Below are 25,030 nucleotides of genomic sequence, written 5' to 3'. Positions count from 1 at the left end.
ACATTGCTTGCTTCTCTTCTTTTTTATTTTTATTTTTTAAAGATGCATTCTGTTTGATGTTCCCAGCATTGCTCACTCCTATACACTAATTTTCAGTGGTGCATCTTGTTGGCAGGGCCTGGCTGCTGCCAGTGCTTCAGCTGCAAAGGAGACTGGGAAAGAGTGTTTCTGGCTTTGGCATGTGGGGAGGGGTTGGGGATTCATGACATGGGAAGGTCCCCTAACATAGAAGGATGTTCAAAAGGTACTGGCACTCCTGAAATGTAATGAAGGTCTTCAACCATGGCTAATACTTTTTGGGAACTTAATGTGTTCTTGGCACACAGCTCTGGGTCCGTTCATCTTCTAAAGGTAAACAGGGCCCTGAAATCACCTTTCCTCACTCTCCATCCACATGAATTAGGATGAATTGACTCTAGGGATGGGTGTGTGACTCAGACCCAACTAATCTGAATATCAGAACCTCAGTGATTAGTTTGGAATGATATGTGAACCAGTCCAAGGCAACTAGGTGTCACCTTGGCTTTTTGCTGAAATAAATGAGGACTTGGGCTGTGAGGGTGAAGCCTAGAGCTGCTGGAAGCCAACTTCCTACTGCAAAGAACAGAGATGAAAGATAGGGGAAGGAAGACCAAATCCTGATGTATTTTGTGCTTCTTGGTACCTGAATCAGTCAGACCACCTTTTATGTGAGCATATAAATTACCTGTCTGCTTACACCAAGCCAATTTGCATAGTTTCCCATCATTTGTAATCCATCAAGTCCATATTAATATTTTTATTTAATAAACTTTTTTTTTTTTATTTTTTGAGATGGTGTCTTGCTCTGTCACCCAGGCTAGAGTGCAGTGGTGTGATCTTGGCTCACTGCAACCTCCGCCTCCCAGGTTCAAGCGATTCTCCTATTTCAGCCTCCCGATTAGCTGGGGCTACAGGCGCCCACCACCACGCCCAGCTCATTTCTGTATTTTTAGTAGAAACGGGGTTTCACCATATTGGTCAGGCTGGTCTTGAACTCCTGACCTCAGGTGATCCACCCGCCTCGGCCTCCCAAAGTGTGGGGATTACAGGCGTGAGCCACCGCGCCCGGCCTTATTTAATAAACTCTTTGGAGTAGGTACTATTTATTAACCCTGTTTTACAAATGAAGAAACTGAAGCAAAGAGATTAAGCTTACCTAAGGCTACTTAGGGGCAGAATTCAAATCTAGGAGATATAATTCTGAGACCTAACAAATACTCCGCTCTCCTTGGAGACCCAGGAGGATTCACAGAGGAGGTTGCGACATGTAGACTAACTTTTAACCCCAAGAGGGCATAGGGATTTGTGGGGAGGGGTGAGGAGAAGAGGCTTCCAAGGGATAGAATAGCTTGGGCAATGACAAGGCCTTTTCTGCTGAGAGGAAACCTCACCTGAAATTCACTTGCCCCAGTCCTGAAGCCTGTCCCCAAGCGGTTCCCTTTTGGAGGGGAGCATCAAACCCCCTTTCTCCAGGGCCACCTCTACCCTCCTGGCTTCTGGACCTCTGCCGCCGCCCTAAGCTACACGCCGGGGCCTGTCCCGCGGTGGGTCCCCTGAGGGACGGGGGACCCCTGCTAGGGAGGGAGGGGGTGCAGGCCCCGATGTGGGCGCGGGACCCGGGTTTCCGAGGCAGGGATCCAGCAGTCTCCGGCTTCAGGGGCTTCTAGCTTCCCGGCTCCCAGCGGGGCGGGCCCGGGGAGGAGCTCGGCGGGTCCCCGCCCAGAGGCGGGGCGGAGGGCCGGGCCGGAGCGGGGTGGGTAGGGGACTCGAGGCGGAGCGGGGCCCCACACAGGCCGCGGTGGCTGGCTCGGGCCCCTACGGTCCCGGCGGCGGCTGGAGGAGGAAGCTAGGCGGCTGGCGGAGGAGCAGAGACGGAGGAGGCCGAGACCGGAGCGCCGCTCGCCGCAGACTTACTTCCCCGGCTCAGCAGGGAAAGGTACGGTGCGCCCGCTCTCCGGCCCCGGGCCCCGGGCCCCGGCTCTCAGCCTCCCCCGGGCGCAGGCAGGGGCTGCGGCCGCCGCGAGAGGGTGAGGGGCCCGGAGCGGTCCCCGAGGGCTCGGCCGGCCCGGGGCTTGGGCGGCCAGCGCGGCGCTCGGGCGCTCGGGCGGGGGTGCGGGGCGTTCCGGGAGGCTCGCGGGGAGCAGGGGGCGCCGCGCCCCCCTGGCTCCCGCCGGGGTAAGCAGTGGTGTGGGCCGGGGTGGCGGCGATCCCGGCGCCAGGGCTGCGCGGCCCGGGCCGGGCGCCGGGGGTAGAGGGCCGGACGGACCCCCGGGCTGCGTGCGGGAGGGGAGCGTCCCGGGCGCCCTGCAGGCGCGTTCCGTGGGCGCAGACAAAGCCGGGCGCGGACGCCCCGCGACGACTCGGGCTGCCGGGAGGGTGGGCACCGGGGAGAGGACAGAAGGCTCCCGGGTGATGGCCCGAACGCCAGGAGAGGCTGTGCTGACTTCCCCCTCTGGGCTCCGGGCGTCCGGGTGGTCCCCTTGGGGCCCCGGGCAGGGTGAGGAGCAGCTTTCTCTTAAGGGCCAACTAGGGGCTCACGGGTTGCCCCGAGCTTAGCGGGAGCCGGGCTCGCAAAGGGTTCGGGTGTGTTGGAGGGCTCATTTTGTGGGAGGGGCTGAGGGAAGCCACTGCCCTGGGGTAGGGGCGAGGGCTCCTTTAGAGCAGTTGAGGGGTCCGCGGAGCTTGCGCCAGGGGGACTTGGCCCGATGAGATACGCTCCTTGCCCGGCACGTATAGTGAGAGGTGCCCACAGGTTGTTTGCAGAACCTGCTGTTGGTGGCACATCACGTACCAGTCTGTGGGGGCAACTTGGCCGTGATTGGAGCCAGCAGTAGGTGCCCTGGGGTTACCGGGAGCGGCGCGGGCCGGGGTGCCATGCATCCGAAAGTGTGTGCAGTGAAGCCCCCACATTTGCATTCGGCCACCACTTCCCCCTGGCCTCTTGTTAGGCGGAGAGGGCATCCCAATTCCTGCCGCTGGCCCTGCCTCCGCTTGGGCTCCAAGGTCCTCTCCCTGTCCCCCTTTCTGCAGTTACCTCCCCTCTCTCCAGTGTTAGAAGTGGCTTCTATCTCCCTGGATCGTCCACAGCATTATAAGAAATATGCTTTGGCACCCTGTCTCTCCAATTTTGTAGCCCCCTTTTTGCCTTAATCCCTCATTCCCTCCAGCTTCGGACCTTCTTCCCTTCACAGCAAAACTTCTCTGGAGAGCCTTCTGCACTCGCTCCTTCAGAGCACAGCTCTTCCGTTCTTTTGCTGGCTTGCCCTGACTTCGGTCCCACCCCTTCACTGAAACAGCCTCAGCCAAGCTCTCCAGTGAGCTCCACGCCCCCAAAAGCAAGCCTTCTTCCACCTCTCCTTGTCTCCTTGAACACTCTCCTTCAAGAACCAGTATCCTCCCTTGGCTTCTGGTTTTCTTCCCTTCTTGGCTGCCCTTTTTCTTAGACTTCTTTTCAGACAACTCTTCACTCAGCTCCAAATGTTGGAGGGCCCCAGGGCTTTGTCCGTAGCCGCTTCTCTCCCTAGTCTATTTACAAACCCTTCCCCATTTCATTCTTTCTTATGATTTTAAAAATCAAGCATCAATTTGCAAACACACAGATCTTAAATGTACATCATTCTCATGGTTTTAAACAGCAGATTTTATCTCCAGCCCTAGCCTCTCTACCTAACCCCCCATCTGATGATTTATGATGTCCTGGATGACAAAAAACTTAATATGGATGAAACAGAACCCTGATGGCACTCCCCAGGCCTTCCCATCTCAGTGAATGGCCCATGATCTACTCACTTTTTTTTTTTTTTTTTTTTGAGACGGAGTTTCGCTCTTTTCGCCCAGGCTGGAGTGCAATGACGTGATCTCGGCTCACTGCAACCTCCACCTCCTGCGTTCAAGTGATTCTCCTGCCTCAGCCTCCCAAGTAGCTGAGATTACAGGCATGCGCCACCATGCCCATGCAAAATACATAAAAATACAAAAAATTTTTTGTATTTTTAGTAGAGATGGGGTTTCACCATGTTGCCCAGGCTGGTCTTGAACTCCTGACCTCAGGTGATCCACCCATCTTGGCCTCCCAAAGTGCTGGGATTACAGGCGTGAGCCACTGCGCCAGGCCCATCTACTCACTTTTAAAGATGGGAAAGCAGGAGCACAACTCCACCAAGAGCAAGTCCTTTTGGTTCTTTTCACAAAATTGATCTCAAGCCTGCCCTCTGTGCTCTGACTCCACTGTTTCGGCCCCAGGCTACCTGCCCCAAGCCAAGCCAAGCCAAGCCACATAACCCTCTCCCCAGGTCTGCACTTGCCCTTCTCTGATCTATTTTAGTAGAGCCGCAAGAATGATATAGAAACTTTTGATGGGACCATCTCATTTCTCTAAAATTCTTGATAGCTCCCTATCACACTTGATTAAAATCTCAAAGCTTTCCCTCAGCCTACCAGACCCTTCCCATTCTGGCCACAGCTGACCTCCCCAGCCTTATCTGGACCACTGTCCCCTTTGCATTCTCCCTGACAGACACATCTGAATCATTTCTGCCCTTTCGACAACCTAAGCTTTCTCCTGCCCCAGGGCCTTTGCTTGTGCTATCTTTTCTGCCAGGAGTGTTTTTCCAGTGCCCTTTACTGGCCTGGCTTTTCTCCTTCTTATTTTTAAGGTCTTCACTTAATTATACCTTCCTCAAATGCCTTCCCAGTCTTGGGAAGTCCCCTGTAATTAATCATAGCACCTGACTTACTTTCTATATTATATTTATCACAGTTCACAACCATTTGTTACAATTGTTTGTATACTTGACTTATCTGGCTTCTTAAGGGCGGGAACCTTGACTGAATGGACCAGTGCTGTATCTGGAGCATCTAGCACAGTGCCTGGCATGTAGCTGATGCCCAGGAAATCTTCATCCAGGGGGGCAGGTTGGGGCTGGGTTGGGCAGAGAGGTGGGTATTGCGGTGAGCACAGGAGCCCCCTTTAAACTTCAAGTGACCCTGAGGATTTTTATTTTCTTTCCACAAAAGCAATTGTGCAGATTGCTGCAAGAATCTAAGGGTGCTAATGGGATGTGAAAAAGGGAAGTGGAGAAGGTACGGGTGGCTCAAGGGCAGGCCTGTATGCCGAGGGCAGCCGGTGGGATGTGAGTCTGTGTGTGTGTCACTGTGGTTGGGGTAAATGATTTCCTTTGCTTTCTTTGGTAGAAATCCAAGCTGGGTCAGCAGAGGGATATGTGTGCATGTTGGGTGGGAGGGAGATTCTCTAGCTCACAAGATGTAGGCAGCCTGGGCAGTCTGGGATTGATTTCAGCCCACTCTCTTGGGTGACTGCTGGGCGCCCAGCCCTGGGGTGGTCTCTCTCTATCTCTAGACTCTTTCCTTTCTATCAACAGCTCTCCTGTTTGCACAGAGAAGCCAGGTGAATGTTAAATTGTGTGGCTGGTACTCTCAGAATGGAAGGCTGAGAGCCAGGGGACCTCAGATCTGGGAGGGAGGGGAGCTGAGCCCTGGACAGGGGGACAGGGGTGGGCCGAGGTAACACCACGGCATGGGTGCTAGAACTAGGGGCAGTGGTCCAGATCTGGGATCGGGCTGGCATGCCTAGGAAAGGCCTTGAGCTGGGATAGGTGGGGATGAGGAGGGCATCCTGAGTGGGAAGAATCAAGCAGAGGCCAAGAGGCAGGGCAGGACCCTGGCATAGTCACTGCATGCCGTGCATTGTTCTAAGCACTTTGCAAATGCTAACTCCTTTAATGCTCTTAACAGCTCTATAAGGTAGGTCTTATTCCCGTTTTACAGATGGGAAGACTGAGGCACAGTCATACAGCTAAATAGTGACAGAATGAGGATTGAATCCAAACATTTTACAGATGGGAAGGCTGAGTCATAGTCATACAACTAAATAATAACAGAGTAAGGATTGAATCCAGGCAACTTGACTCTAGAATCCATGCTTGAAATCAGTCCACTCTGCCACTTCTCTCATGCCTCTCAGTTATGTGTCAGCCGAGGGCTTCCTAAGAAGAGGCTTTTCCTGCCTCCCAGAGGTGCCTGGCCTTGGGGGCTGGGGAGGTGTGAAAGAAGGTAGAAGGGGTCCTCGCTTGGAGTGGGTGACCGAATTTTTCTGCTTCTTGCCCCACTTTTTCTTCCAGGAGAGGCTCCGGACCCAGGCCAATGGGTTGGGCATCACGTACACTGTGATTTTGGGGTGCTGGGAAGGTCTACTGCTTCTGGTTCAGCTACCACTTTCTGCCCGAGATGCCATCATTAGAATGTCACCCTTTTGGGTTTAGCATTGCCCTCGTCATCTGCCTGTAAAATGGGATTAGAGGGACTTTTTTTCTTTGCTCCCTGGAGGTCACATGCTGGAGTGCCTTCTCCTTGTAGACTCTGAAAGGAGGCAAGGCTTCCCCTGGGATGCCAGGCTGAGGAACTGGGCCAGGAAGGAGAGAGGAGGGTGTGACAGCTCTGCCCTGGGAGGCTTTCCTGTTTGGCACGAGGATGACTCTAGGCAGGTGACCTGGCCTCCCAGGGACCTGGCTGGCTGGCTGGCTGAGGAACAGTTTGCTGACCACACAGGGATGGGGTGTGTTTTCTCTGATTCTGAGCCCCAGAGTTGAGGGGATCTGCTCATCTATCTGGACAGATCCTGCCAGCCTCCTAGGAAGAGAGGGAGGCAGGGTTAGTGGAAACTGAGGCACAGGGAAAACATTGCTGTTGGAAGCTCACCAGCCTTCATGGTTGTCAGGAAGGGCTCCCTTCTCTGGCAGGGGAGCATGGAGGAGGCCTGTCCACGGTGTCCAAGCCCTTGTCTGCTGAGTTGAAGTGAAGGCTGTGGCCAAGCCTGAGGTGGGCAGGCTAGAGCTGAGGTGGACTTCCTGACAAGTAGACACTGGGCCTTGTTAGCTGTGGTCAGCACCTGGCATCTCCTGTGCCCCAGCCTGGTGTTCAGAGCCTTTGGGAACACAGGACATGGTTCCTGCTCTCCAGGAAATAAACGTGAGCCATGCCAGGTGTGATATAATGAGGTCCTCCTCCCAGAGGAGGTGAGGCTTTGGGAGGGTTCTGAAATCTTGGGCGGCTTTGGCCGACAGAGGAGGGGATGGCATTCCTAAGGTGGAGGAGGAGAAGTGGGTTGAAGCCAGGCCTGGAGTGGGTTGAAGCCAGGTTGGGAAAGGGCTTGGCTGCCAAGCTGCTGAGTCTGGCCTTGATTCAGTAGGCCCTGGGGAGCCTTTGAAGGTTATAGGGCATGGGGGCAATTACTTGATTAGAGCAGTGGTCTGTAAAAGTGCTTTTCAAACTTGAATGCACATAAATCACCTAGGCAGCTTGCTAAAATGCAGGTCTGTCCTGTCTGATTCAGCAGGTCTGGGGTGAGGCCTGTGACTCCGCGTTTCTTTCTTTTCTTTCTTTCCTTTTTTTTTTTTTTTTTTTTGAGATGGAGTCTTGCTCTGTTGTCCAAGCTGGAGTGCAGTGACAGGATCTCGGCTCACTGCAACCTTCGCCTCCTGGATTTAAACAATTCTCCTGCCTCAGCCTTCTGAGTAGCAGTAGCTGGGATTACAGGTGCCCACCACCATCTTTAGTAGAGACAGGGTTTCACCATGTTGGTCAGGCTGGTCTCGAACTCCTGGCTTCAAGTGACCCACCTGCCTCAGCCTCCCAAAGTGTTGGGATTACAGGCATGAACCACTGTGCCTGGCCTGAGACTGCATTTCTAATAAGCTCCTTGGCAGTGCAATGCTGCTGCTCCATGGAGCACGCTTTGTATAGCAAAGATTTAGACTGGAGTCTTGAGGGACGAGTGCAGTTCAGGTGGGTGGAACAGGGAACTACCTTGGCTCCTGCGGCTCCTATGTTGCGGGATGTGTAGGGAGCTGCCAGGATAGGGGGTGGGGATGGTGCAGGTGGGCTGGGGGCAGGACAGAGGGGACTGTAGAAGATGTCAGATGCAGGGGCCACTCTGCTGGGAGCTGGGGCTGTGTGAGGGCCTCTGGGTGCTTGGGTCATAGACCAGGAACATAGGTCTGATTTCCAGAGCCTCTGACTGTAAGGAGCTCCCAAGACCACGAGGGGTTATCTTGGGTAACTGTATCCCGGGGCAGGGTGACATGCAGACAGCACGGAGGGCACCTTATCTCTGTCCACAGCCGAGCCTGGCACTGTGGGCAACCAATCTGGGGTGAGCACCCTTCCTCCAGCCAGGGCGGGGCTGAGAGATTGGGGAAACAGCTGATCCAGCCCTCTAGCTCCAGCTGTGACGTGTCCTCATAAAAGACTGTAGTCTCCCCAGCTGCCGGGCCATCACCCCAGTGTGTGCAGTGCCTGTCACCCTGGCCCAAGTCCTTGTTGCTGCCGCTGATGGTTACGTGAGCTGCTGTCACTGATGGTTACGTGAGCTGCTGTCGGGGGTCTTATCCCACTCTGGCCACCTCTGCGGCGTACGTGGGAGTGGGGGGGGCCTGGATGCTTCTCTCTGCTCTGCCCTGGCTGGGCCACTACAGGCAAGTGTCTGCTCCTCTCTGAGGTGTCAGTCTCCTCATCTGTAAACTGAGGGGTTCAGGTCCCTCCAGGGGGGTTATCACAGGGTTTGTTGGGTGGGGCATTGCCTCTTCCCAGAGAGTCAGCTTAACACATTTTAGTTTAATATTAAATATTAAATATTAAAGTTAATATTAAAACTTACATGCTAATGATGGGGTCGAATTAGCAATTTGCTTGGAAAAAACCATCCAGGTTGCTTTGGGGGTCTCCCAAGGCCCCTTGCACCTCAGGCTTTACATGGCCTGAGGTGGGTATCTGAGGACACTGGTTGGTTGAGTCCCCCCAGATGCTGGAAGGGGAGTAGCAGTCACCACACCCAAAGGAAGATACAGAGGGCAGACACAAAGGGCAAAGGTTCCGCTGCCCTGGGCAGTGCCATGAGGGGCTGGCAGGGTAGGGGTTGACTGGCTCTCAGTCTGAGCTCCCCAGATATCCCACACGCACCTCCTCAAAGGAGGGCAAGGCCAAGCCAATCACACCCCACTTTGATCCCTGCCCCTGGGCCAGGCGGTCCTGCGGGATGGGAGGGGATAACATTTCTCAAAGACTGTTCTGCGCAATCTCAAGGGTTCAGGGGACAAATAAGGGTAGAAACTGGCAAATTCACTCCACTACCCTATGGGAGATTCAGAATACATTTAAGAGAATTAAAGGTCCTGACAAATCCTGTAGAAAAGAAACTGTTTAGTGTTTCCCAGCCTGATCTGACCATGGAAATCTTTTTTTAAACGACTGCCAATAATGTCCCACTCACCAGGAAAACACCTGCTGGGAAAAGCTGATGTGGAAAGATGCTGTTCACTGGAAGGCCACGAACATGGTAGCACAGGTGGACTTCCTGGTAGAGGTAGACTTGGTGGGATGGGCACATTTGGACAATCAGTAGAAGAAGAGGGCACTGCAGAGAGAGACATGCCAGGTCCCCTCTGAGGCCTCAGTTTCTTCATCTGTAAATCTTTGCCCCCCATGTCTGCCTCCCCACCTTCCTTTGGGTGTAGTGACTGCCACCCCCCTGCCAGTGCGTGGGGGAACCTCAACTGACCAGGGCCCTCAGAGGTGCCCATCCCACCTCTACCAGGAAGCTCCCTGCCATCCTTCCTTTTCTCCCTGGTATTTCTGGGCCGAGAGCCAGCCCTGGGTTCTTGTGGCAATGGCTCTGCCTCACTGGGTGAGTGACGAAGGATCTGGAAGGACCTGTCTGGTGCCTGGGATCCCCAGGTAGCTGGGCCTGGGTCTTCTGGATTCTTTTTCTTTTTTTTGAGATGGAGCCTCGCTCTGTCGCCCAGGCTGGAGTGCAGTCGCGCAATCTCAGCTCACTGCAACCTCCACCTCCTGGGTTCAAGCAATTCTCTTGCCTTAGCCTCCCGAGTAGCTGAGATTACAGGCGCTCACCACCACACCCTGCTAATTTTTGTATTTTTAGTAGAGGCGGGGTTTCACCGTGTTGCCCAGGCTGGTCTGGAACTCCTGGCCTCAGTCGATCTGCTCACCTTGGCCTCCCAAAGTGCTTGGATTACAGATGTGAGCCGCTGTGCCCGGCCGTCTTCTGGATTCTGAGAGGGCCTTTTCCTTATACCTCCTGGGCATTTCCTCGCTTTGCAAGTTCTCCCCAGCCTTTCATCTCAGAGGTTAACACAGCAGGGTTGTGAACTCTGGACAATAAGCTAAGCCTCTCTGTGCCTGTGTTCCCTCATTTGTACCATGAGGGTAATATTACCTCCCTCCTAGGGTGGCTGGGTTGTTGTGACACTCTAATACCGGTTGGCTACTCTTACTACTGGATTGACATGGCTGGAGGAGGGACCCTGGGGAGGGCCCTGTCATCATGGACATGAGGAAAGAAAGCAAGAGCCAGCAGAAAGCAGCACAAGGCTTAGGTTGGTGTCCTGGTTAGACCAGAGTAGCCTGTAGAGGAGAAGAATGAGGGTGTGAGTAGCTAGCAGGACTGGCTTCCTGGAGGAATGGCCAGTTGTGTGGGGAGATCTGGACAGAATGAGAAGTCACAGGTTTGAGTCTGAGAGTCAGAGGATCCTGGTGGGTGTGTGTAGGAGACAAGTGGCCTGCGGGCAGGGAGGAGGCATCAGGCACTAACTACCTTCGTTCACCGGGCTGTGGCAGCCCACAGAAGGTTTTGAGCAGGGCAGTGATGCGATCAGAGCAGTGCATTAGTGAGATGTGAGGCAGGGTGTGAGTGATGGTGGGCTGTGGGAGGGGGTGGTGCTGTGCCCCTTCATGGACATGAAGCTGGGGGAGGGGCCAGGTTGCGGACTTGACCCTTATTCTCAGACTCTCAGGGCAGTCAGTGAGGCTACCCTGCCTTGCCTCTGCCATACCTCCTTTCCTCTGCGGTGTGAGGCTCTTTGTTCAGCAGCTCAGGTTGGGGAGACGGGCTGTGGTATTTTTTATTTTTTATTTTTTTTGAGACGGAGTCTCACTCTGTTGCCCAGGCTGGAGCGCAGTGGTGTGATCTCGGCTCACTGCAAGCTCCGCCTCCCAGGTTCATGCCATTCTCCTGCCTCAGCCTCCCGAGTAGCTGGGACTACAGGTGCCCACCACCATGCCCGGCTAATTTTTTGTATTTTTAGTAGAGACGGGATTTCACCATGTTAGCCAGGATTGTCTCTATCTCCTGACCTCGTGATGCCTGCCTTGGCCTCCCAAAGTGCTGGGATTACAGGTGTGAGCCACCGCGCCCGGCCGGGGTGTGGTATTTTAAATAGTACCCAGGAGGAGCTACGGTGGTGCATGGGGCAACGTTGGCCCTCCGACCTGACCCGGAGGCCCTGGTGGGGCATGCTCAGTGGATTTTCCTACCCAGCCCTAGCTCCACTCTCTCGTCCTCCTTTGCCCCTTTGTCTTTCTTCCTCAAGCATGTAGGAGCCCAGTGCTCTCTAAATCTGGGGCTGGGAGGTTGGAGGATGAGGAAAAGCATCTGGGTTCAGGTGGAGCATGGTGGCCTAGCTGGGGGCCATTGCAGCACCCCTTAGGCCAGATTCCCTTCTTCTCCACCTGCTTCTTGAGGGACGGCATTAAGGAAGATGTGACTTAAAGCCAGAAGAACAAGAACTTGGAAATGAGTTGCAATTTATTAGAAAACAGAACAAAGAATCTAGCCACCCCTGCCAACTCTGTGCTAGGCCCTGGCAGACACATGGGTCCTGTCTTCCCCATACAGCCCCATGGGGCCTGAGTGAGGCATGATGGGTCTCACTCAGGTTCTGGGACATCTGTCTCGATGCCGTTTCCTCAACCCCATGGCTCTCTCAGAGCCTGTCCTCATACCTTCAACTGCTCCCCACCCATAACCAGACCTCTGGGATAGCCCAGCTCAGCCACCGCACCTCTGATCCTGGCGGGTGGTGGTGATACTCCTTGCAGGCTGAGTTGGCTAGATTTTAGGATGACTCAATTAGGAGACACCCAGCACCACCGAGGGGCATATATTCTTAGGAAATATTTTTAAATGATGCCTTTAAATGTTAAACACACAGGGACCTTTTACTCTCTCTTATTTTGGAAAATTAAAAAAAAAATCATACACAATGCAAAACCTGGAGAGTTAATCTGAAAAGGTTTGGAGTTTAAAAAGTAACTCAAGGAAAGACAATGAACTTGGCTTCTTCATTAGATTTTTTTTTTTTTTTTTTTGAGACAGAGTTTCACTCTTGGAGTGCAATGGCGCGATCTTGGCTCACTGCAACCTCTGCCCCCTGGGTTCAAGCAATTCTCCTGCCTTAGCCTCCCAAGTAGCTAGGATTACAGGTGCCTGCCACCACGCCGGGCTAATTTTGGTATTTTTAGTGGAGACGGGGTTTCACCATGTTGGCCAGGCTGGTCTCAAACTCCTGACTTCAAGTGATCCGCCCACTTCGGCCTCCCAAAGTGCTGAGATTACAGGTGTGAGCCACTGCGCCCAGCTGCTTCTTCATTAGATTTTAAAAAGAGCAGGGCCTGAGGCTTAATATATTACTAAGTAAAATTTAGAGACAGGCTAATAGCAGGCTGTGGAACCTCTCTGAATCTTAGTTGCCTCCTCTGTAGTATGGGGGTATTGATGTGAGGATTGAGATATTCCACACAAAATGCTTGGCACTGCACTCTGTATCTCAGATGTATTCAGCTAAAAATAGAGTGATAACAATGATGATAGGATTTTAAGAACCGACCTTTCTTGATGCTTCAGAAGCTAGTGAGTTATTCTCTCTTTGAACTCCACAAAAGGGCCTACAGAATATGTTTATGTTCAAACTCAGTGTCTCAACTCCATAGGGGTTTTATGGATTAAATCATGGGCGCATGGCCCATGTGTGCATTTTGAAATGAACCCCAGTGGCTTTTGAGACCTGGTTCCAACTCTCGCTTGGGTGGGGGACTGTGCTTCATGGTTGAATTCTATGGAAAGTGCTTTATTGGTTAATCCTGTGGACTTCTTAGGAGGGCACAGTTAATGTACCCTGAAGTCACCAGGAGGAGAAAGTCTCGGGCCGGTGATCGAGGACTGTCTAGAGGCAGTTATGAGTTACCTGCTTTTTGAATTTTCTTTTGTGCTGGCCAAAGCAATTAGAACTTGTCCCTGGCCCTATTTATGGAGGAGGAGATTGAGGGTGAAGGACTGCGGCCTGGCTAGTTTAGTGCCTGGCAAGCCTAATCCAGCTGCATGGGGCAGGGAGACCAGGGTGACCTGCAGGGACCCCACTAAGCGCCCAGGCCAGAAAGCAGGTAGCTTCCCGGTGGCAGCCCCGGTCTTTGGCAGTGAAGCTGGAGTGAACCATCAGGCCTTGAGATGACTCCTGCCAGCCCCAAGTGCCTGGCACAATGTGTGCATATCAGTACGTGGGGAGGAGTAAGATGGGAGAATTGTCGAGCCGGGGCAGTCCTCGGGCCTGCCGCACCCCTGGGGAGGCTGAGTGGGGGGCCTGAGGTCGGAGCAGGGATTGAGCAGTGTTGCCCTGCCCTGCCCCTCACTCCATCCGGGTGAACTCTGTCATGCCTCGGAACCTCTTGGGGCCTGTTTCCTCGTCTGTAAAATGGGCAGCAGAGAGTTTATGAGTATTAAAGGATGCAGTGAATGGAAAGTGCCCGGCAAAGGGCCTGGCACAGGAGGGGCAAAATAGAGGTTTGCTGTGAGGTTCATCTGGTGACTAGATTTTTCTTTGGATATTTTCCTTTTTTCGTTTCGTGATTATGCATGCCACCTTGGCTCTATGATAAATTATGTTGTGTGGACACCATAAGAGAGGTGTTTGTGCTGGAAAAGGGTTTATAGTGGAGGAAGGCCCGTCTCCACCTTCTGGGAGGAAGGCTGCCTGGATCCAGCACAGCTCAGACAGCTCTGACACTGGGGCTGTCGTGTCTCTCTGTGGGCAGAAAGCACAGGTCCCAGGCTGGGTAGAGTGGGACCCTGTGGCTCAGGAGACAGGATGGGATTGCCGGAGACCCCACCCCCTCCCCGGGGCTGGAGCTGAAGCACAGTTGGGCTTTGTGCAGAGTCACGAGGGGCCGCTGAGGGGGAACTGCGCCCGGGCTGAGCTCACAGGCCTCAGTTCTTGTAAGTGGTTTTGAAAGAGTCAGCGGAAAGTGCTGACTGAGCTGTTCTCCTTCACCCCAGAATTGTGAGGCTGCGGCTCCTGGCAGGGATAGGGGAGAAGCCCCACCGGGAAGCCACCCCCTCAGCTGCCAGCTCACACCTCCCAGGCGTCAAGTGCCCAGGCTGCAGAATGGGCGGATCTCTGTGCTGGGTGGCGCTGGGGACACTGACTCACGTCGGGGCCATGCCTGCAGGTGATGCCTGATGCAGCGGGCTCTGTTTGGGGGTGTGCTTGGCCCTGTGATGGCAGGCAGCTTGGAGAAGCTCTCCCAACCCTGCTGATAGCCTGGAGGAGAGAACTGGGCTTAGTAATCAGACCCCTGGGCTGACCTCCCCACTGCAGTCCTGCACCAAGGTATTTGGCTTCTGTCATTTTTCTGACCCCACCAGCTTGTTGTGAAGGGCAAAGATGATGACCAGTTGACACAGTTAGAACTGGTCTGGGTTTGTCCCAGCGGTGTCATGCCTGGTCACCCAGGTCATGCTGATGTGGCCCTTGCCCTCACCCCACATCCTGCCATTCAGCAAGTCCCCAGGAGGTTGATACAGCACTGCACCTCCTCTGCTGCAGAGTTGCCTTGGCAGGAGGCCTTCTCTGACGCCCCTGTGCAAGCAGTTAGTTTCCTGTCTCCCCGCCCTGCTTTTCTCTGACCTGACAGATCCTTAAGGGGAGGCGTCTGGGTGTTGCAGTATCCCCAGTGCCTCGGACAGTGCCTGGCACAGGTAGCCCTCCAGAAACCTTTTTGAATGAACAAAAAATCTGTCCCCTGCTACTCCCGTCCCTGCCTTAGGGCTCACTCACAAACCCTCTCTGTGCTTTTCTCTAGTCTCCTTAGCACTGGTCCCACCCTAGGCGGGGAACGTGCCCCCCGCCTGCCCGGAGCCCATCCAGACTCCCACTCACGGTGGCGGCCACCGGGTGGCAGGGCCTGTGTGTCTCCAGCACCTGTGCCTGCCCCGCCCCCTTCCTGGTGCCTTGGGCGGCAGGTCGTGTGCCTCCTGGCAGGTGTGCCTCCTGCCCTTCCCCAGGGTGCCTCGGGGAGCCAACCTGCATGGCTGACCTGCCCAGGAAGCGCAGGGTGGCACGGGTGGCGCTGGGGCAGGCCCTGAGCGGAGGCGGGAGGTGTGTTCTCCCCACCTGACGCTGGAAGCCTTCCCCACTCCCCACTCCCGACTCCCAACTCCCAGGGCGGGGTGAGGCGGCTACTGCAGTCATGGAGGAAGCTCAGGAGAGTGCCTAGTGTGGGACCAGGGGATTCCAAGCCAGTCCAGGTGAGTTCCCGGAGAGAGAGAAAAGGGACAGCGCTGGAATCACACGTTGAGAGATGATACTGTTAGCAGTGCCTCTGAGCCTCTGCACGTGCGGTTTCCCTGCGTGGAGCTCACTTCTCTCTCCTGGGAATTTCCACCCCCTCTTCCACCCTCCATTAGGTCTTCCTTCCCATCGTCTCTTGAATTCTTCATGATCCTTATTTCTGTACCTTTGAGTTCACTGGCTGTGAGCCTCAGGGCAGGGCCCTGTCTCTTTAATCCATTGCTGCGGAATCTCCAGGGGCTGATGCAGGGCCAGGCAAGGGTGCATCTTGGGGGAGACAAAACATATAAATATAGGTCTCTCTAAGGACTTCTGATGAGGAGGCTTGGACCCAGCAGAGAGCAGAACAGATGTGATGGTCATTCCCATTTTGCGAATGAGGAAACGGTCTTTCCAAGATCACTCAGAGCTAGACCCCATTCCTGCTTCCTGGCTCCTGTCTTCCAAGAGAGCAGTCCCAGCGCAGAGGTTGGACCTGAAGAGGGTGTTGAGATGCAGAGAGAAAGACGGGGAGGATGTGGCTGTGTGTGGTGGTGTGTGAGCAAGGTTGGGCAAGGACATCTGTGCGGCCTGAGGTGCTTTGTATGCCTGGAGAGCAGAGGGCTTTGGGAGCTGGGAAGCAGTGGGGTGGAGGGAGACCCAAGCCTAAGCCCAGGGTGGAGGGAGCTTGGGCACTTCCTGGCCTTGTGGCTCTCTCTGCCTCCTCCTCTCCTGCACTGTCAGACCTCAGTGGCTCTGGGCTGGCCAGGAGGCTGCAACTGGAACCTGAGCCTTGGCTGTACATTAGCATTGTGTAGGTCCCTAAAAAAAAAAAAAAAAAAAAAAAAAAAATCCATGGTTGGGCCCCACCCCAGAGAGTCTAATTTAGATGACCTGGTATAGGTAGGGGTTATTTGTAAAAATCTCCAGGTGAGTCTAATGTACTGGTTGGGAGAAATTCCTCTCTCTTGGGCCTTGTAAGCTGTAGGGCCTGGGCCAGGCTCCCTGCCCGCTTCATCCTAGCTCTGCATTTCAGAACAGCAGGGTCTGAGGCCCTGAGTGGGGTTGGTTGGGGGAGTGTTTACCTGGGGACTTCCACTATGGGGAGTCTCTGGGGAGAGAGAGAGATGCTAACTCTTAGTTACCTATTGTTCAATGACCCCGAAACCGGTAGCTTAAAATGGCAGTAAGCATTTATTATGCTCACAGTTTCTGTAGGTCGGGAATTTGGTAGCAGTTTAGTTGGGTGGTTCTGGCTCGGGGTCTCTAATGAGGTTGCAGTCACAGTGTCAGCCAGCGCTGCAGTCGTCTGAAGGGAGCAGGAGGATTTGCTTCCAAGATGGTGTGCTCACATGCTTGGCAGGATTGTTTGGCTGTTGATGGGAGGGCTCAGTTCCGTGCCCTGTGGGCTGCCCCAGGGTTGTTTGAGTGTCCTCCCCACATGGTGACTGGCTTCTCCCAGAGTAAGCTGCCCAAGAGAGCAAGGTGGAAGCCACAGTGTCTTTTATGTCTAGTTTCAGAAGTAACATTCCATCATTTCTGCAATATCCTGTTAGCTGCAGTGGTCAGCTTGGGAGAGAACTACACCAAGGCATGAATCCCAGGAGATGGGGATCATTGAGGGGCATCTTAGAGGCTGGTGGCCACACAAATTGTCCTGTTGTTGCACCTGCAGCTTCACAGCCCTAGCCTGGGAGTCCAAGCACCCCTACCAAGTAGGATAGTGGGGTGACCCTTCTATCCTGATCCCCTGTTCTTCCCATTGTCATTCCATAACAGTGCCTCTGTGGGGTAGGGTGGCTCTCTCTGAGGCCTGGGGCCCTGCTCTGGAATCATTCTGCAGGGCGATCTGTGATCTGTCTACTGGCTGGGCTTCCTTCATCCCCACCCCTGCCTGTCACCCGGCCCGATCTTACCTGCGGTGACTACCACTAGTGTGCAGACTGGGGCCTGTAGGAAAACATAAGGGCTATTGCTGCTACACACCTGGCTCTGGGATAAGCCCTCTGCATGCATTGTCACACACCCCTGTGAGGTAGGCACACTTTATCCTGATTTTACTGATGAGGAAACTGAGGCTTAGATCACTCATCTAATAAGTGCTGGGGATTCAAATGACTGGTATTCAAAGCCAGTATCAGACCCCAGGACCTGTGTGAAAACCGTGGTACTATAAGGTGTTCCCAAAGGATGGGACTATTTATTAAGTTGGGTCGTCAAATGAAACATAAGGAAATATGCTTTCATGATTTGTGTGTGTGTGTGTAAGAGAAGTGTCTCTTCCTGGGGTTCGCCGAAGGCTGTGGTGACTTGGGTGCCTCGAAACAGGGCTGATACCTTGGTCTTGAAGCTAGTATTCCCTCTCTGGGTTTCCGCTGTGTCAGGAGACTTTTTTTTATAAGGAAGCGAGCAGCTGTGAGCACCATCGCCTGTTGGCCCTCCCCTGCCAGTGGCCTGGTCTGCTGTTACCAAGGGCAGTCTTGCACCAACGTATTCACCAGGGCAGTGACCGGCTCTGTGGTGTTTTTTTTTCTTTAGAGACAAGGTCGCCTATAGTGGAGTACAGTGGCATGATCATAGCTCATTGCAGCCTTACACACCTGGGCTCAGGTGATCCTCCCACCTTAGCCTTTGGAGTAGCTGGGACTCCAGTTGTGCATCACCATGCCCTAGCTAAGTTTTTTTTTTTTTTTGAGACAGAGTCTTGCTCTGTCGCCCAGGCTAGAGTGCAGTGGGGTGATCTTGGCTCACTGCAACCTCCGCCTCTGAGGTTCAAGTGATTCTCCTGCCTCAGCCTCCTAAGTAGCTGGGATTAACAGGCACGCGCCACCACACCTGGCTAATTTTTGTATTTTTAGTAGAGACAGGGTTTCACCATGTTGGCCAGGCTGGTCTCGAACTCCTGACTTTGTGATCCGCCTGCCTCGGCCTCCCAAAGTGCTGGGATTACAGGCCTGAGCCACCGTGCCCGGCCCTAGCTAACTTTTAAATTTTTATTTTTGCAGAGACAGGGTCTTGCTATGTTGCCCAGGCTGGTCTCAACCTCCTGACCTCAAGCAATCCTCCCACCTCAGCTTCCTAAAGCACTGGAATTACAGGCGTGAGCCACCATTCTGGGCCTGGTCTTTCTTACACCTTTGTGGTTGATGACTTCCTGGAGGGGAATTCAGAGTTGGGATGTTAGGTCCTGCTCACAGGGAGGGAATCCAGACCATGGGGTTTTATCCTGAGAGCCACTAAAGGGAGCTGCAGTAGACTCTGCTGGGGATACAGGAGGCTGGTGAATAGGTTCGGGAGTCAGGGCTGGCCTCTCTCAGGGTAGGGGTGATTTTCCCCATTTGACAAATGGGGAAAATGAGGTTCAAGTGCTAACAGACTCTCCCAAGGCCACACTGGTTAGTGGCAGAGGCTGCTGCTGGGCAGTTCATCTTCTCTAGGAGCATCTGGAGTGGCACAGTCCTCCCAGCAGATCTCTGGTTGCTGAGAGGGCATGGAGCTTGCCTACCTCTGGAAGATCTGGAATCTGAGGGGAAGAATGTGGGTTCTGCCTGCTGAGAGGTGACTATCTATCTGGCAAGCCAGGGACATCTGCAGATAGACATACACAAAGATGGGAAGCAGGGCATGGGGTGTGAGGAGCCTGGAAGTGGAAACTTAGTTGGTGGGGCTGGCCCAGAGCTTGTAAAGTTCACAGGAGGTGTTCAGAGCAATTGTGCCCAGCGCCTGATCTAATCTATTGTCAGAGTGTGATCGAGTTGCTAATTTTTGCTGAAGGTGGGACCTATAGGGTGGGGCTTGGGATAAAGCTGCAGGGGTGTGGCCTGGGGAAGTAATTGCAGTACCAAGCTCTGTTCTGGCTCATCTCTACCTGTTTCTTTCTCTGACACTGTCATCAAGGCCCTCAGTGAGCTTTCATAAAGACCCTGCCCTTTGTCTGACTTCTTTTTTTTGAGACAAGGTCTTGCTCTGTCTCCCAGGCTGGAGTGCAGTGGTGTGATCATGGTTCACCGTAGCCTCGACTTCCTAGACTGAAGCAATCCTCCTGCCTTGGCCTCCCAAAGTGCTGGAATTACAGGTGTGAGCCACTGTGCCCTCCCTGCCTCTCTGGCTTCTTTCTGAGCTTTCTTCCCCTCCTCTACCCCCAGTTAGGTTTCTAGTTGAGTAGTCTCCTGGGTCTGCCCCTACAGGGAGCTATAAAATCACCTTATGCCTCCCAGGCAAAAGGGTTCTGAAACAATGAACCTCGGTGGTATGCAGGACACCAAGGGAAACAGAGACGGCCCCAGAGTGCTCACCTCTCCGGGGGGCCTCCCGCTCTTGCCTCTCAGTGCCTGTCGGGGCCGTGTCTTTGGCTCTGTCCCTCCATGCACTGAATCAATGGCTGCTTCTCCTTGCAACACATGCCTGCCAAGGCCCCCTGGCTCACTTCTTCTCATCTGAAATTCGCTTACAAAGCCTTTTTAAAGTTGTGCTTTTAGGGACTTTATGATTTTAGGGAAGAAATGTGGGTAGCAATGACAATGTAATTGGAAAGAAGTCTGGGTGCCAGGCAGGATGATGGAGCCCTTCCCTGTTTTTGGCCTGTGAGGGCCAGGGACATTGCTGGGGGCGGGGGCTCTGCTGAAAGAGGCTCCCACAGTTTTTCCCTTTCATGAGCTTGGAGCTGGCTAATGGCCACCACCTCTGATGCCCCCTTCCCCTCAACAATGGGGAGGATGGTCAGGCCGAGTCAGTATTGGGTTGGGGTCAGTCAGATACAGATGTGAGGTGCCTGCATGATGTCAGTGTCAAGGTCCAGCCTGATAGTAGGGTTGGGGCCAAGGTGAAGGCTGGGTTCTGAGCTCAGATGAAGATTGGGGTTCTTCTATAAGTGGGACAGAGCTCTGGGCCCTAGGAAATGTGACTTCTATACTGGTCTCTTTGGGGATCTTCCTCCCTCTCCCGCCTTCTCCGAGATGACCTTTGCAGTGGCCACACCTTTTACCTGTGCTAATTTAATCTTCCTACAAGTCAGCTGTACCTATCCCCATTTTACAGATGGGAAAGCTTGAAGACCAAAGGAAGCCTTTAAATATCAGATAGGGCTTAGACAAGTGTGCCTGGGTGGTGGGGTACAGAGGGTGCGTCCTTGCAGTGAGTTCAGAGGTGTTGGCCAAGTGGGGCCTGGAGAAGGGAAGACACTGGCCCAGGGGTCACCTGGCAAAGTAGAGATTGAGCTGGGGCCTGATTCCCAGGTCTGGGCCAGTGTTCTCTCCCTCCTCTTCTGTCTCCTGGGTTCATGAGCTGCCCCTGCTGTGTTCCCTACACCTGTACCCCGCTTCTCCCTCCGTGGCAGCCCAGCCTGGCCCAGCAGTCCTTTTACTTCCTGGCCGGCCTGAGTGAGGAGGCTGGGGAGGGTCTGGCTGGGAGGAGCTGGGGCCCAGCCCCTCCCTGGTTGAGGGGTGGGAGGAGCCTCACCGCAGACACAGAGCCCCTTTGTCTGGGCCGTTGTGCAAAGCAGCTGGTCTGGGATTTCTGGGCGTTTTTACATTTGAAGAATAATTGCATTGTCTGGGGGGCCTCAAGAATCCAAATCCCTCCCCAGACTTCCAGGCAGTCCAAAGATGTGCCCCTGGATCAGCTCCCCAGCTTCCTTCCCACTCCCTCTCCTCCTGTTAGAAACCTGAGAAAGAGCGGGGCAGGGGGTGGGGGGGGTGGGGAGGGGGCATGGGGAAACTGAGGTGGGGCTGCTGCCCTCAGGGACCAGAAGTCTCCATTGGGAAGAGAGGTTTAAAGTCCCCGAGGCTGGTTGGGAAGGGGGCAAGTGAGCTGTCCCCTACTGCCGAGGGCACCACAGCCCTGAACAGGTCTCATGAGCAGATGTGGGATTGGAGGAGGGAGGAGGCTGGTGGAAGGGCTGGGTCTATTTTGGGGCACTTCAGCTGGTGGAGTCCTGGGCCCCAAGGGGAGCCAGGCAAAGTGAGCCAGGTGGGCCAATTTCCTGGGAGCCTCACTCTTCTTCTCTGGGAAATGGATTAGGAAATTCATCCTGGGGTGACCTTGAGAAAAAGGCAGGGCTCAGGCACACTTGGGAATAGCCTGTGTTCAGAGGGGGCCAGAGATGGGTAGGAGTTTTGTGTTTCTCTCTCTCTCTTTTTTTTTTTTTTTTGAGACGGAGTCTCGCTCTGTCACCCAGGCTGGAATGCAGTGGCGCGATCTTGACTCACTGCATCCTCTACCTCCTGGGTTCAAGTGATTCCCCTGCCTCAGCCTCCCGAGTAGCTGGGATTACAGGCACCCGCCACCACATCTGGCTAATTTTTGTATTTTTAGTAGAGACAGGGTTTCACCATGTTGGCCAGGTTGGTCTCAAACTCCTGATTTCAAGTGATCCGCCTGCCTCGGCCTCCTCAAGTGCTGGGATTACAGGCATGAGCCACCATGCCTGGCTGTCTCTCTCTTTTTAAAATTAATGCTCTATTTTATTTTATTTTATTTTATTTTATTTTAGAGACAGGGTCTTGCTCTGTCGCCCAGACTAGAGTGCTGTGGCGCTATCATAGCTCATTGCAACCTTGAACTCCCAGGCTCAAGCCATCCTTCCTCCTTGGTCTCCGGTGTAGCTGGGACTACAGGTACATTTCACCACAACTGGCTAATTTTTTAAATTTTATTTTTATTGTTTATGTTTCAGATAGTCTGAATATGTTTGCAATTTTTAATTTTTAGTAGAAACTAGGTCTCACTATGTTGTCCAGGCTGGTCTCTTAACTCCTGGGCTCAAGTGATCCTCCCACCTTGGCCTCCCAAAGTGCCGAGATTACAGGCATGAACTACCTGTAATGGCTCTGACCACACCTGGCCAGATTTTTATCTCTTGTGAGGGGCGTCTTGGAAGGGTGTGGGGTACGGGAGGCTGGCCTCTCCTGGCACTGTTTTGTTTCAGTAGCCACTCTTGGAAAGGGAGTGATGTGCTGATTTTTGGGCGATGCTGAGGTGGGCTTCAATGTTAAAGAAAGGGCACCGCACACCCAGCTGGGTGATTGATTCCACTGTGGTTCACTCACAGGGTTTGGCCGCGCTCACCTTGGGCAGGGGCTCACCAGTCTAGCCAGGGACGTCAGCCCTGCTCCGTGGCTGTGGGGCTTCAGCCTCGTTCTTGAGATAACAGACCACAGAATTTCCTGGGGTGAGATGCCTGTGCTTTGGGGGTAGGCTGGGGGTCAGGTGACAGTGCAGAACCAGTACGAGGGACTGACATTTCAAGGGTGTCTGTTGCTTCAGGAAACAGTAATGGAGCAGGCCTTGCTGGTGGTTCGAGCAACACCCAGCCCTGAAATCACATAAGGCTGTGCATATGTTAAGAGAACCCACAACCAGCTTCTCTGATGTGTATGAGGGAGGCTGTTTCCTGCAGGCCTTCAGGTGGGCTGGGCTGGGGAGGCTCCAGACTTTTGGTGAAGTTGGGGGTCTGTGTGTATGTTTTGGGGGGGAGTTGTGAATGAGAACTGAAGCTAGAAAGGCCAGCTGGGTCTAGAGGGCAAGGCTGACATGCAGAGATCTTCCCCAGGCCTGCTACATAGTAGGTGCTCAGTGAATTGCTGAATTATATTCCCTGGCCAGCGAGATGCCCAGCTGTGCTTGTCCTTGGAGGGTGGGGCTGGGAGATTGAGACCCACATGGATGAGGCTCACATAAAGGAGGCGGGGTGTGGGGTGCTTCTGGCGCAGTTGGGGGTAGAGGTGACATGATTCAGGCTGTGGGGTTGCCATGGCTTGACCCAATGAATGAGGAGGGTCTCCCACTAAGGGTGACTCCAGATTTGAGCCTAGGGACTGCTTGGTGGTCCTGTAATTTGACCTCAGTGAGGAAAGTGCCAGGAGTTAGGCGGTGCCCCCAGTTTAGTTCTGGGCATTTCCAAGCGGGGCTTGGCAGGGTCAAACGTTGGAGACCAGGACTAACACGTGTCTCTAGTATTTGGCCATTAGAAGGTACTTGCTGGAGTGTAAATTTCTTCACTTTTGTTTTCTGAGACAGGGTCTCACTCTGTTGCCCAGGCTGGAGCACCGTGGTGCCATCTCAGCTCACTGCAACTAGAGTGTAAATTTCTGAGGGTGTCAAAATGAAATTGGGGAGGATGTTCCAGGGATGGGATGAAGAAGTGGCAGTTCACACAAACTTTGGTGGCTCGTGCCCACTCTGGTCACCTGACCGCTGAGTCTTTATTCTATTCATCCGTCTTTGGCAACCCTGCCACAGGACGGGGTTTTTCCTCCCTCTTTTCCTCTCTCCATACCCTGCTGCCTTCCTGTGTCCAGTGTGGCGTCTTGGGACACTTCAGTCAGGGTGGTGGCGGCTCTGGACAGCTGGGGGAGGCGGTGGCCTGCAGGCTGGAGAACTGGCTGCGTGGTATCTTGGATGAAATTGCCAGGGGACCGGGGGGTGCACTCATGCCCTGGCTGGCCTGATTTCTTGGCAGTCCCAGGCATTGCCTGCTTGGGGACATGGAGAATAAACTCAAGGCGTGGATGCAGGCACTGGGCAAGAGGCTCACACCCCCACTTTGCCATGGAAGCAGGAGCAAGAAGGCAAGTGTCTGTTGCCCGCCCTCCTCCTCTTCCCTGCCTGGCTGAGCCAGCACTTTTTTCTTCTCTCCTTTATCTGCTCAAAAAGTACAGGGTGTTCTGTTTCTCCTGTGCATACAGATCAAGGAGCGGATGTTATTTCTTTCTTTCTTTCCCCAAGGCGAGAGAAGGACAGGGCAGGCACCGAGGACCATTTAAGCGATTCTCCTTCCTCAATAAGGCAGTTTCTCATACATTAAAACAACAACAATAAAAAAACAAAACCCAGAAGGGAAAGGAGACGATGACACAAACCATCAGAAAACAAGTTGCCCCTTAGTGCCCCCACTCCCCACCAGGCATTTAGCACACAGTAGGTGTCCTGACTATGTTCTCTCTCTCCCTTTCAGTTGGACCCCAGGGTGTGCTGGCTCCACGGGATGATTAAGTGATGTTAAGGACGCTGCTGGCCAGGGTGTGCTGGCTCCATGGGATGATATCAGGGCCACAGGACAGACTCATTTCTCTGCCCTCTGTGGGCTGTGTAGGGGGCTCCTCTGGCTTCCTGGAGGCATCGGGGATTGACAGGCTTATCTGGGACAGGGCCTGAGGAGGGACAGGACTGTGGGATTAGCTGTGAGGGTCAGGATGCAGGGGACTCACATGGCCCCTGCTTACTTGCGTGGCATTCCGTGTGCGATGTCTGTTTGAGTTCAAAGTCTCTGAGACCAGGTGCAGGGAGCTGGGGGTTCTTTCTGTGCTGGAGGCAGAGTGGCTGCCTGCATTCATTCCACGGTCCATTCCACAGCTTGTTCCAAAGACAGTCTGCTCATGATGTAGCTTCTGCACTTGACAAATTATTTTCATGCACGAGGCCCTTGAAAATGTTGACAGTCTTGTGACATCCATGGAGGGCCTTATTTGACGGTCACAACGGAGCGGTGAGGACAAGCGGGCCATGCATGGCTCTGGGAGCAGGGAAGGCAGGTAGCTGGCTGGGACGGCCCTGCTGGCACCGAGCGCTGTTCCTTTATCCTGAATTCCCAACGCTGG

General features: G+C 53.9%; 1 protein-coding gene across 4 annotated transcripts in view; it reads left to right on the top strand.

Moving 5' to 3' along the window:
- Window positions 1–1,754: 1,754 nt before the first annotated feature.
- Window positions 1,755–25,030, top strand: part of SMOX (spermine oxidase) — a 39,114-nt gene continuing 15,838 nt past the window's right edge. For 2 of the 4 annotated variants that reach the window (XM_024239027.3, XM_024239026.3), the window contains exon 1: window positions 1,755–1,957. The gene's annotated coding sequence lies outside the window, so the exon portion shown is untranslated. Of the gene's footprint in view, window positions 1,958–19,392; window positions 19,510–25,030 lie in introns of those variants that run through there. The other 2 variants (XM_063720708.1, XM_054541694.2) reach the window with 1 other exon arrangement.

Source organism: Pongo abelii, chromosome 21, assembly GCF_028885655.2.
Source record: "Pongo abelii isolate AG06213 chromosome 21, NHGRI_mPonAbe1-v2.0_pri, whole genome shotgun sequence".
NCBI classification, from domain to species: domain Eukaryota; kingdom Metazoa; phylum Chordata; class Mammalia; order Primates; family Hominidae; genus Pongo; species Pongo abelii.
This window is presented reverse-complemented; position numbering and strand designations above follow the sequence as displayed.